The 9,885-nt window shown below is 54.6% G+C and overlaps 2 non-coding genes and 1 pseudogene across 2 annotated transcripts; all 3 read left to right on the top strand.

The window, feature by feature from the left end:
• Positions 1 to 5,311: 5,311 nt before the first annotated feature.
• On the top strand, positions 5,312 to 7,221 carry LOC124592519. Its single transcript, XR_006977481.1, has one exon. It is a non-coding gene; the product is annotated as a small subunit ribosomal RNA (ribosomal RNA).
• Positions 7,222 to 7,573: 352 nt separating this feature from the next.
• On the top strand, positions 7,574 to 7,728 carry LOC124592526. The gene has a single exon (XR_006977487.1). It is a non-coding gene; the product is annotated as a 5.8S ribosomal RNA (ribosomal RNA).
• A 188-nt stretch (positions 7,729 to 7,916) lies between these two features.
• LOC124592523 overlaps positions 7,917 to 9,885 on the top strand; it is a 5,111-nt pseudogene continuing 3,142 nt past the window's right edge.

The following is a 9,885-nucleotide window of genomic DNA, read 5'->3' as shown; positions in this document are numbered from 1 at the left end:
TCGAGCGCACCGCAAAACATACCGCCATCTGTAGGTCTCCCGCAACATGACCTCCTGCAACGACGATACCGTCATCTATGAGACGCCAAGCCGACTAAGACAGCCATGGGCCCACAGTGCCCTTCTTTCGACCCCACCCACAAAGCCTGCATCCTCTGTCGACAACAGCACCCCAACGCCAGCGCCTCTGCCGCACGAAGTCGTGGACCGGCAATCACTCCACCTGCACCTGTTCGTGCCCCACCCCAACCGCCCAACTCGCAGCTCCAGCGGATGAACGGCGGACTTTGCTCGCACTCGCAATGTGCAATCCACCCCTATAACGTGCGTTTCATGAAGAGTTATGTCCAATATGCGACATTCCCGCTGTCCCTATACATGAGCTGCGAGCTGTACCACGTACGAGCTACAGACGCGAGCGCGTTGCTCTCTGTACGAATGCAGATGCTCAGCGGCAGCTAGGAGGCGCTCCATCCATGTCGGTACCGGTGAGCGTTGCACTCGCAGTCGCAAAAACGTACGGCAAGTATATTACTCGGAAGAGTCAATGACAGTCCAAGCCCCCCTGCGTGGGAAGAGTCTTCCTAGGCCATGACCCACCGGAAGGGCGCAGCGTCCCCCACCCCAGACATGTGACGTCACACTATCGGTATTGACGACTAGACTGATTCCTTATAATCATTTGCCATACACCGGTGGAAGCTGCCGAGACGAGTAACTACATAGCGGGCTCGCCGTGTCACTAATGTACAGAGATACAATAGTTTCGACTGGAACCGGATTAAACGTATACACGGCGCTGATTAGTAATAGATAGAGCCATCAGAATACAGATAATGTATACAACTGTCCGTATACATGCTGAAAGACTCTGCTCACAATCACACGTCAGCCAGACACTCTTATCACGCACTACTCTCTGCCTGTAACAGGCACACAGACAATATCTAAGCACCAGCATGGAACAACACCCAGTGCATCCTCTCTGCCACATTAGACAATCCACACTATCATAACCAGACCGGGAGGTCCACTCGGAAAACAGAATATCCCACCCTTCCGACAACCACCATTGCTCAGCTAAGCCACCAACACCCACACATGTCCTACACAGGGGTGCACCCAACATCACAATACTGCCTCCTGTCACACCACACAAACAATGGCACGAATGAAAGACACAGGTCTGCCACAAGCATGGAATCAGAGCGCCGCCTGTTATGAGCCAAAGGTGCACCCTGACGTGGCAAATCAGATGATGCCGCAGTCATTTACTTACGATAATCACAATCAACAAACCAGCCCCCCCCCCCCCGAAAACACCTTTCCTTACAACAATGTGTGCCTTAACCTAACCCGTATTGTGCCTTAACCTAACCCGTATTGTGCCTTAACCTAACCCGTATTGTGCCTTAACCTAACCCATATTGCGCCTTAACCTAACCCATATTGCGCCTTAACCTAACCCATATTGCGCCTTAACCTAACCCATATTGCGCCTTAACCTAACCCATATTGTGCCTTAACCTAACCTATATTGTACCTTAACCTAACCCATATTGTACCTTAACCTAACCCATATTGTACCTTAACCTAACCTATATTGTACCTTAACCTAACCTATATTGTACCTTAACCTAACCTATATTGGGCCTTAACCTAACCTATATTGGGCCTTAACCTAACCTATATTGGGCCTTAACCTAACCTATATTGGGCCTTAACCTAACCTATATTGGGCCTTAACGTAACCCACGTTGCGCCTTAACCTAACCTATATTGTACCTTAACCTAACCCATATTGTACCTTAACCTAACCTATATTGGGCCTTAACCTAACCTATATTGGGCCTTAACCTAACCTATATTGGGCCTTAACGTAACCCACGTTGCGCCTTAACGTAACCCACGTTGCGCCTTAACGTAACCCACGTTGCGCCTTAACGTAACCCACGTTGCGCCTTAACGTAACCCACGTTGCGCCTTAACGTAACCCACGTTGCGCCTTAACCTAACCCATATTGCGCCTTAACCTAACCCATATTGCGCCTTAACCTAACCCATATTGCGCCTTAACCTAACCCATATTGTACCTTAACCTAACCTATATTGTACCTTAACCTAACCTATATTGTACCTTAACCTAACCTATATTGGGCCTTAACCTAACCTATATTGGGCCTTAACCTAACCTATATTGGGCCTTAACCTAACCTATATTGGGCCTTAACCTAACCTATATTGGGCCTTAACCTAACCTATATTGGGCCTTAACGTAACCCACGTTGCGCCTTAACGTAACCCACGTTGCGCCTTAACGTAACCCACGTTGCGCCTTAACGTAACCCACGTTGCGCCTTAACGTAACCCACGTTGCGCCTTAACCTAACCCATATTGCGCCTTAACCTAACCCATATTGCGCCTTAACCTAACCCATATTGCGCCTTAACCTAACCCATATTGTGCCTTAACCTAACCTATATTGTACCTTAACCTAACCCATATTGTACCTTAACCTAACCTATATTGTACCTTAACCTAACCTATATTGTACCTTAACCTAACCTATATTGTACCTTAACCTAACCCATATTGCGCCTTAACCTAACCCATATTGCGCCTTAACCTAACCCATATTGCGCCTTAACCTAACCCATATTGCGCCTTAACCTAACCCATATTGCGCCTTAACCTAACCCATATTGCGCCTTAACCTAACCCATATTGCGCCTTAACCTAACCCATATTGCGCCTTAACCTAACCCATATTGCGCCTTAACCTAACCCATATTGTACCTTAACCTAACCCATATTGTACCTTAACCTAACCTATATTGTACCTTAACCTAACCTATATTGTACCTTAACCTAACCTATATTGTACCTTAACCTAACCTATATTGGGCCTTAACCTAACCTATATTGGGCCTTAACCTAACCTATATTGGGCCTTAACCTAACCTATATTGGGCCTTAACCTAACCTATATTGGGCCTTAACGTAACCCACGTTGCGCCTTAACGTAACCCACGTTGCGCCTTAACGTAACCCACGTTGCGCCTTAACGTAACCCACGTTGCGCCTTAACGTAACCCACGTTGCGCCTTAACGTAACCCACGTTGCGCCTTAACGTAACCCACGTTGCGCCTTAACCCAACACACGTTGCGCCTTAACCCAACACACGTTGGGCCTTAACCCAACACACGTTGGGCCTTAACCCAACACACGTTGGGCCTTAACCCAACACACGTTGGGCCTTAACCCAACACACGTTGGGCCTTAACCCAACACACGTTGGGCCTTAACCCAACACACGTTGGGCCTTAACCCAACACACGTTGGGCCTTAACCCAACACACGTTGGGCCTTAACCCAACACACGTTGGGCCTTAACCCAACACACGTTGGGCCTTAACCCAACACACGTTGGGCCTTAACCCAACACACGTTGGGCCTTAACCCAACACACGTTGGGCCTTAACCCAACACACGTTGGGCCTTAACCCAACACACGTTGGGCCTTAACCCAACACACGTTGGGCCTTAACCCAACACACGTTGGGCCTTAACCCAACACACGTTGGGCCTTAACCCAACACACGTTGGGCCTTAACCTGCTCTGTAATTGTCATACGACGCGTTAAATTAGTGTGGTGTTGCCTAACTGCAACCCCCGCAATATAGTTTGCTACTCGCACTGCCTGGTCCCCAGAGTATCGCTTCATGTTAAACACCTTGCAGCTATACACTGTAATGCGGATGGCAGCAGGACGTACATGCTCAATGCCCTTCGCAGTTGTTCATTGGCATTTGCATGGCGAAGCACAGCCTACGTTGTGGTACGGCGTGTGTCAACTGTCCGCTGATGTTGTACGTCCAAATCACACACTGTACTGCACATTGGTCCTCATGTACTGAATGATACATCGTGGTACATGTGTGACCGTACCACGACTGCGCCAACAACGGCGAACCATACGGTCCAAATATTGTGCACTCAGCTACGTGTCGTCTCCCTATAAGAGCTGGATTGCAGTATGGTATGCCGTGGATGGCGATCAGCATGAGCCGTCTGTTGATGTAGTGGCGCGTGTTGTCAGACGTAGTCGTCTCTTCTCACACACCGTGATAGCATGGTGCACTGCGTTCCACATCTGCGACATGCGACAGAGGCCGGTTGACAGTCGTTCGCGCAATGGACATCGCATACGTACGGGGGCCACCTTCCACGTGTTCGCGAAGCGTGCACATGTTGTTGCGTGTATGTGGGCAGACATAGTGTGTCGTGACACCTGACACAGGCATGCAACAATCGTTGAATTTGCAAATGGCGATGGACGTCTACGTTTGCTGGTGACGTTACGCAAATGAACAACTGGTAAACGGTTGTGGTGCGGTTGTTCTCGCTAGAGGTGAATCAGTGATGGCGACGATCGGTTGAGCTACCAACCGGTTGTTTCAGCGATACCCACCATGCCCACGAACGTGAATGGCATGTGGGTGTGAAGCGATACGCGGCGGTGGCTGGGTGGGACCGTCCCCGGCCGGTGAGGGGGGGCCTCCCGGCGTGCTGGCCGCGCGGTGCGTGGGCGCACGCGCTACAGCCGGCTGGTGGGGGCGGCCAGTGGCAGGCGCGCCGGCCGACGGAGGCGGCAGGCGGCGCAGCTGCGCGCCGGCGCACCCTGCACGCGGCGCCGTGCGGCCAAAGTAGGTCCTCGCGGGCCCGGTGCGAAGCGCGGTGGACATCTGCAGTGTGCTGGTCCGATTGAGGACTGTGTGCGCTGAGGATGCGCCGCCGCCCGGCGCTCGGCGCCGCGACGCCGTCTGCTGCTCGGTCGCCTCTGCGGTTCTCGCAGGTGGTTTGTATCGCAGCTGTGCGGACGTGTTGGCGCGTGCGCTGTGCTGGGAGAGTTCGCTTCGGCACCCAAGTGGGGCTTTTGTCCTTCTGTGGCGCTGGCGTTGGAGCTGCCGGCCACCGTAGGTGGCGCGTGTTGTCTCCCGCCGGCAATGCCACGACAGCACGCTCCCGGGCCTCTGTCGGCAGCGGCAAGCTCAGTTGGGAGCACGGGTGGTCGCACCTAAAGCGTCTACTCGCCAAACTCCGGGCGATTGCGCCTCTCTCGAACCCGACCAAGTACTTAGGACGGCGCTGCGCGCCGCCGGGACCTGAGAGGGTTTCGAGGTGTATTGTGCAGGGGAGCTCAGCCTCCTCCTGTTTGCAGAATAATTGAGCGGACGCTTGCGTGTTCGCGCGGGCCCCCGGGACACACTCCCGGGCGGCCGGCTGCTCAGCTCTAGTTGACGCAGCTCCCTGGTTGATCCTGCCAGTAGTCATATGCTTGTCTCAAAGATTAAGCCATGCATGTCTCAGTACAAGCCGCATTAAGGTGAAACCGCGAATGGCTCATTAAATCAGTTATGGTTCCTTAGATCGTACCCACGTTACTTGGATAACTGTGGTAATTCTAGAGCTAATACATGCAAACAGAGTCCCGACCAGAGATGGAAGGGACGCTTTTATTAGATCAAAACCAATCGGTCGGCTCGTCCGGTCCGTTTGCCTTGGTGACTCTGAATAACTTTGGGCTGATCGCACGGTCCTCGTACCGGCGACGCATCTTTCAAATGTCTGCCTTATCAACTGTCGATGGTAGGTTCTGCGCCTACCATGGTTGTAACGGGTAACGGGGAATCAGGGTTCGATTCCGGAGAGGGAGCCTGAGAAACGGCTACCACATCCAAGGAAGGCAGCAGGCGCGCAAATTACCCACTCCCGGCACGGGGAGGTAGTGACGAAAAATAACGATACGGGACTCATCCGAGGCCCCGTAATCGGAATGAGTACACTTTAAATCCTTTAACGAGTATCTATTGGAGGGCAAGTCTGGTGCCAGCAGCCGCGGTAATTCCAGCTCCAATAGCGTATATTAAAGTTGTTGCGGTTAAAAAGCTCGTAGTTGGATTTGTGTCCCACGCTGTTGGTTCACCGCCCGTCGGTGTTTAACTGGCATGTATCGTGGGACGTCCTGCCGGTGGGGCGAGCTGAAGGCGTGCGACGCGCCTCGTGCGTGCTCGTGCGTCCCGAGGCGGACCCCGTTGCAATCCTACCAGGGTGCTCTTGAGTGAGTGTCTCGGTGGGCCGGCACGTTTACTTTGAACAAATTAGAGTGCTTAAAGCAGGCAAGCCCGCCTGAATACTGTGTGCATGGAATAATGGAATAGGACCTCGGTTCTATTTTGTTGGTTTTCGGAACCCGAGGTAATGATTAATAGGGACAGGCGGGGGCATTCGTATTGCGACGTTAGAGGTGAAATTCTTGGATCGTCGCAAGACGAACAGAAGCGAAAGCATTTGCCAAGTATGTTTTCATTAATCAAGAACGAAAGTTAGAGGTTCGAAGGCGATCAGATACCGCCCTAGTTCTAACCATAAACGATGCCAGCCAGCGATCCGCCGCAGTTCCTCCGATGACTCGGCGGGCAGCCTCCGGGAAACCAAAGCTTTTGGGTTCCGGGGGAAGTATGGTTGCAAAGCTGAAACTTAAAGGAATTGACGGAAGGGCACCACCAGGAGTGGAGCCTGCGGCTTAATTTGACTCAACACGGGAAACCTCACCAGGCCCGGACACCGGAAGGATTGACAGATTGATAGCTCTTTCTTGATTCGGTGGGTGGTGGTGCATGGCCGTTCTTAGTTGGTGGAGCGATTTGTCTGGTTAATTCCGATAACGAACGAGACTCTAGCCTGCTAACTAGTCGCGTGACATCCTTCGTGCTGTCAGCGATTACTTTTCTTCTTAGAGGGACAGGCGGCTTCTAGCCGCACGAGATTGAGCAATAACAGGTCTGTGATGCCCTTAGATGTTCTGGGCCGCACGCGCGCTACACTGAAGGAATCAGCGTGTCTTCCTAGGCCGAAAGGTCGGGGTAACCCGCTGAACCTCCTTCGTGCTAGGGATTGGGGCTTGCAATTGTTCCCCATGAACGAGGAATTCCCAGTAAGCGCGAGTCATAAGCTCGCGTTGATTACGTCCCTGCCCTTTGTACACACCGCCCGTCGCTACTACCGATTGAATGATTTAGTGAGGTCTTCGGACTGGTACGCGGCATTGACTCTGTCGTTGCCGATGCTACCGGAAAGATGACCAAACTTGATCATTTAGAGGAAGTAAGAGTCGTAACAAGGTTTCCGTAGGTGAACCTGCGGAAGGATCATTACCGACTAGACTGCATGTCTTTCGATGTGCGTGTCGTGTCGCGCAACACGCTACCTGTACGGCTCGCAGTAGCCGTGCGCCGCGTGCGGAACCACGCGTGCGTCTCAAAACTAACGCCAATGTTGTGTGGTACGAGCGCTGAAGCGCTGGAGCGGCTGGCCTGCGGCACCTGGCGCCTGGCGCCGGTTTTGAATGACTTTCGCCCGACTGCCTGTCCGCTCCGGTGTGGAGCCGTACGACGCCCATCGGCCGTGAGGCCGTTGGACACAGAACGCTTGAACAGGGGCCGCCACACGCCTACGTCCCGCCTATGCAACTGTCTTGAAAGAGACAGTGGAAACTCAGAAAAAGATCACCCAGGACGGTGGATCACTCGGCTCGTGGGTCGATGAAGAACGCAGCAAATTGCGCGTCGACATGTGAACTGCAGGACACATGAACATCGACGTTTCGAACGCACATTGCGGTCCATGGATTCCGTTCCCGGGCCACGTCTGGCTGAGGGTCGGCTACGTATACTGAAGCGCGCGGCGTTTGCCCCGCTTCGCAGACCTGGGAGCGTCGCGGCCGCCTGTGGGGCCGGCCGCGCCTCCTTAAACGTGCGATGCGCGCCCGTCGCCTGGCGGTTCGCATACCGGTACTTACTCGGTAGCGTGCACAGCCGGCTGGCGGTGTGGCGTGCGACACCTCGTGCAACGACCTCAGAGCAGGCGAGACTACCCGCTGAATTTAAGCATATTACTAAGCGGAGGAAAAGAAACTAACAAGGATTCCCCCAGTAGCGGCGAGCGAACAGGGAAGAGTCCAGCACCGAACCCCGCAGGCTGCCGCCTGTCGTGGCATGTGGTGTTTGGGAGGGTCCACTACCCCGACGCCTCGCGCCGAGCCCAAGTCCAACTTGAATGAGGCCACGGCCCGTAGAGGGTGCCAGGCCCGTAGCGGCCGGTGCGAGCGTCGGCGGGACCTCTCCTTCGAGTCGGGTTGCTTGAGAGTGCAGCTCCAAGTGGGTGGTAAACTCCATCTGAGACTAAATATGACCACGAGACCGATAGCGAACAAGTACCGTGAGGGAAAGTTGAAAAGAACTTTGAAGAGAGAGTTCAAAAGTACGTGAAACCGTTCTGGGGTAAACGTGAGAAGTCCGAAAGGTCGAACGGGTGAGATTCACGCCCATCCGGCCACTGGCCTCCGCCCTCGGCAGATGGGGCCGGCCGCCCGCGCGGAGCAATCCGCGGCGGGGTCGTGTCCGGTTGCCTTTCCACTCGCCGCGGGGTGGGGCCGTTCCGGTGTGCGGTGGGCCGCACTTCTCCCCTAGTAGGACGTCGCGACCCGCTGGGTGCCGGCCTACGGCCCGGGTGCGCAGCCTGTCCTTCCGCGGGCCTCGGTTCGCGTCTGTTGGGCAGAGCCCCGGTGTCCTGGCTGGCTGCCCGGCGGTATATCTGGAGGAGTCGATTCGCCCCTTTGGGCGCTCGGGCTCCCGGCAAGCGCGCGCGGTTCTTCCCGGATGACGGACCTACCTGGCCCGGCCCCGGACCCGCGCCGCTGTTGGCTCGGGATGCTCTCGGGCGGAATAATCGCTCCCGTCAGCGGCGCTTCAGCTTTGGACAATTTCACGACCCGTCTTGAAACACGGACCAAGGAGTCTAACATGTGCGCGAGTCATTGGGCTGTACGAAACCTAAAGGCGTAATGAAAGTGAAGGTCTCGCCTTGCGCGGGCCGAGGGAGGATGGGGCTTCCCCGCCCTTCACGGGGCGGCGGCCTCCGCACTCCCGGGGCGTCTCGTCCTCATTGCGAGGTGAGGCGCACCTAGAGCGTACACGTTGGGACCCGAAAGATGGTGAACTATGCCTGGCCAGGACGAAGTCAGGGGAAACCCTGATGGAGGTCCGTAGCGATTCTGACGTGCAAATCGATCGTCGGAGCTGGGTATAGGGGCGAAAGACTAATCGAACCATCTAGTAGCTGGTTCCCTCCGAAGTTTCCCTCAGGATAGCTGGTGCTCGTACGAGTCTCATCCGGTAAAGCGAATGATTAGAGGCCTTGGGGCCGAAACGACCTCAACCTATTCTCAAACTTTAAATGGGTGAGATCTCCGGCTTGCTTGATATGCTGAAGCCGCGAGCAAACGACTCGGATCGGAGTGCCAAGTGGGCCACTTTTGGTAAGCAGAACTGGCGCTGTGGGATGAACCAAACGCCGAGTTAAGGCGCCCGAATCGACGCTCATGGGAAACCATGAAAGGCGTTGGTTGCTTAAGACAGCAGGACGGTGGCCATGGAAGTCGGAATCCGCTAAGGAGTGTGTAACAACTCACCTGCCGAAGCAACTAGCCCTGAAAATGGATGGCGCTGAAGCGTCGTGCCTATACTCGGCCGTCAGTCTGGCAGTCATGGCCGGTCCTTGCGGCCGGCCGCGAAGCCCTGACGAGTAGGAGGGTCGCGGCGGTGGGCGCAGAAGGGTCTGGGCGTGAGCCTGCCTGGAGCCGCCGTCGGTGCAGATCTTGGTGGTAGTAGCAAATACTCCAGCGAGGCCCTGGAGGGCTGACGCGGAGAAGGGTTTCGTGTGAACAGCCGTTGCACACGAGTCAGTCGATCCTAAGCCCTAGGAGAAATCCGATGTTGATGGGGGCCGTCATAGCATGATGCACTTTGTGCTGGCCCCCG

The sequence above is a fragment of the Schistocerca americana genome, unplaced genomic scaffold (genome assembly GCF_021461395.2).
Source record: "Schistocerca americana isolate TAMUIC-IGC-003095 unplaced genomic scaffold, iqSchAmer2.1 HiC_scaffold_937, whole genome shotgun sequence".
In the NCBI taxonomy this organism is placed as follows: Eukaryota; Metazoa; Arthropoda; class Insecta; order Orthoptera; family Acrididae; genus Schistocerca; species Schistocerca americana.
Note: the sequence above shows the minus strand (reverse complement) of the source record. Positions and strands in the feature narration are given on the sequence as shown.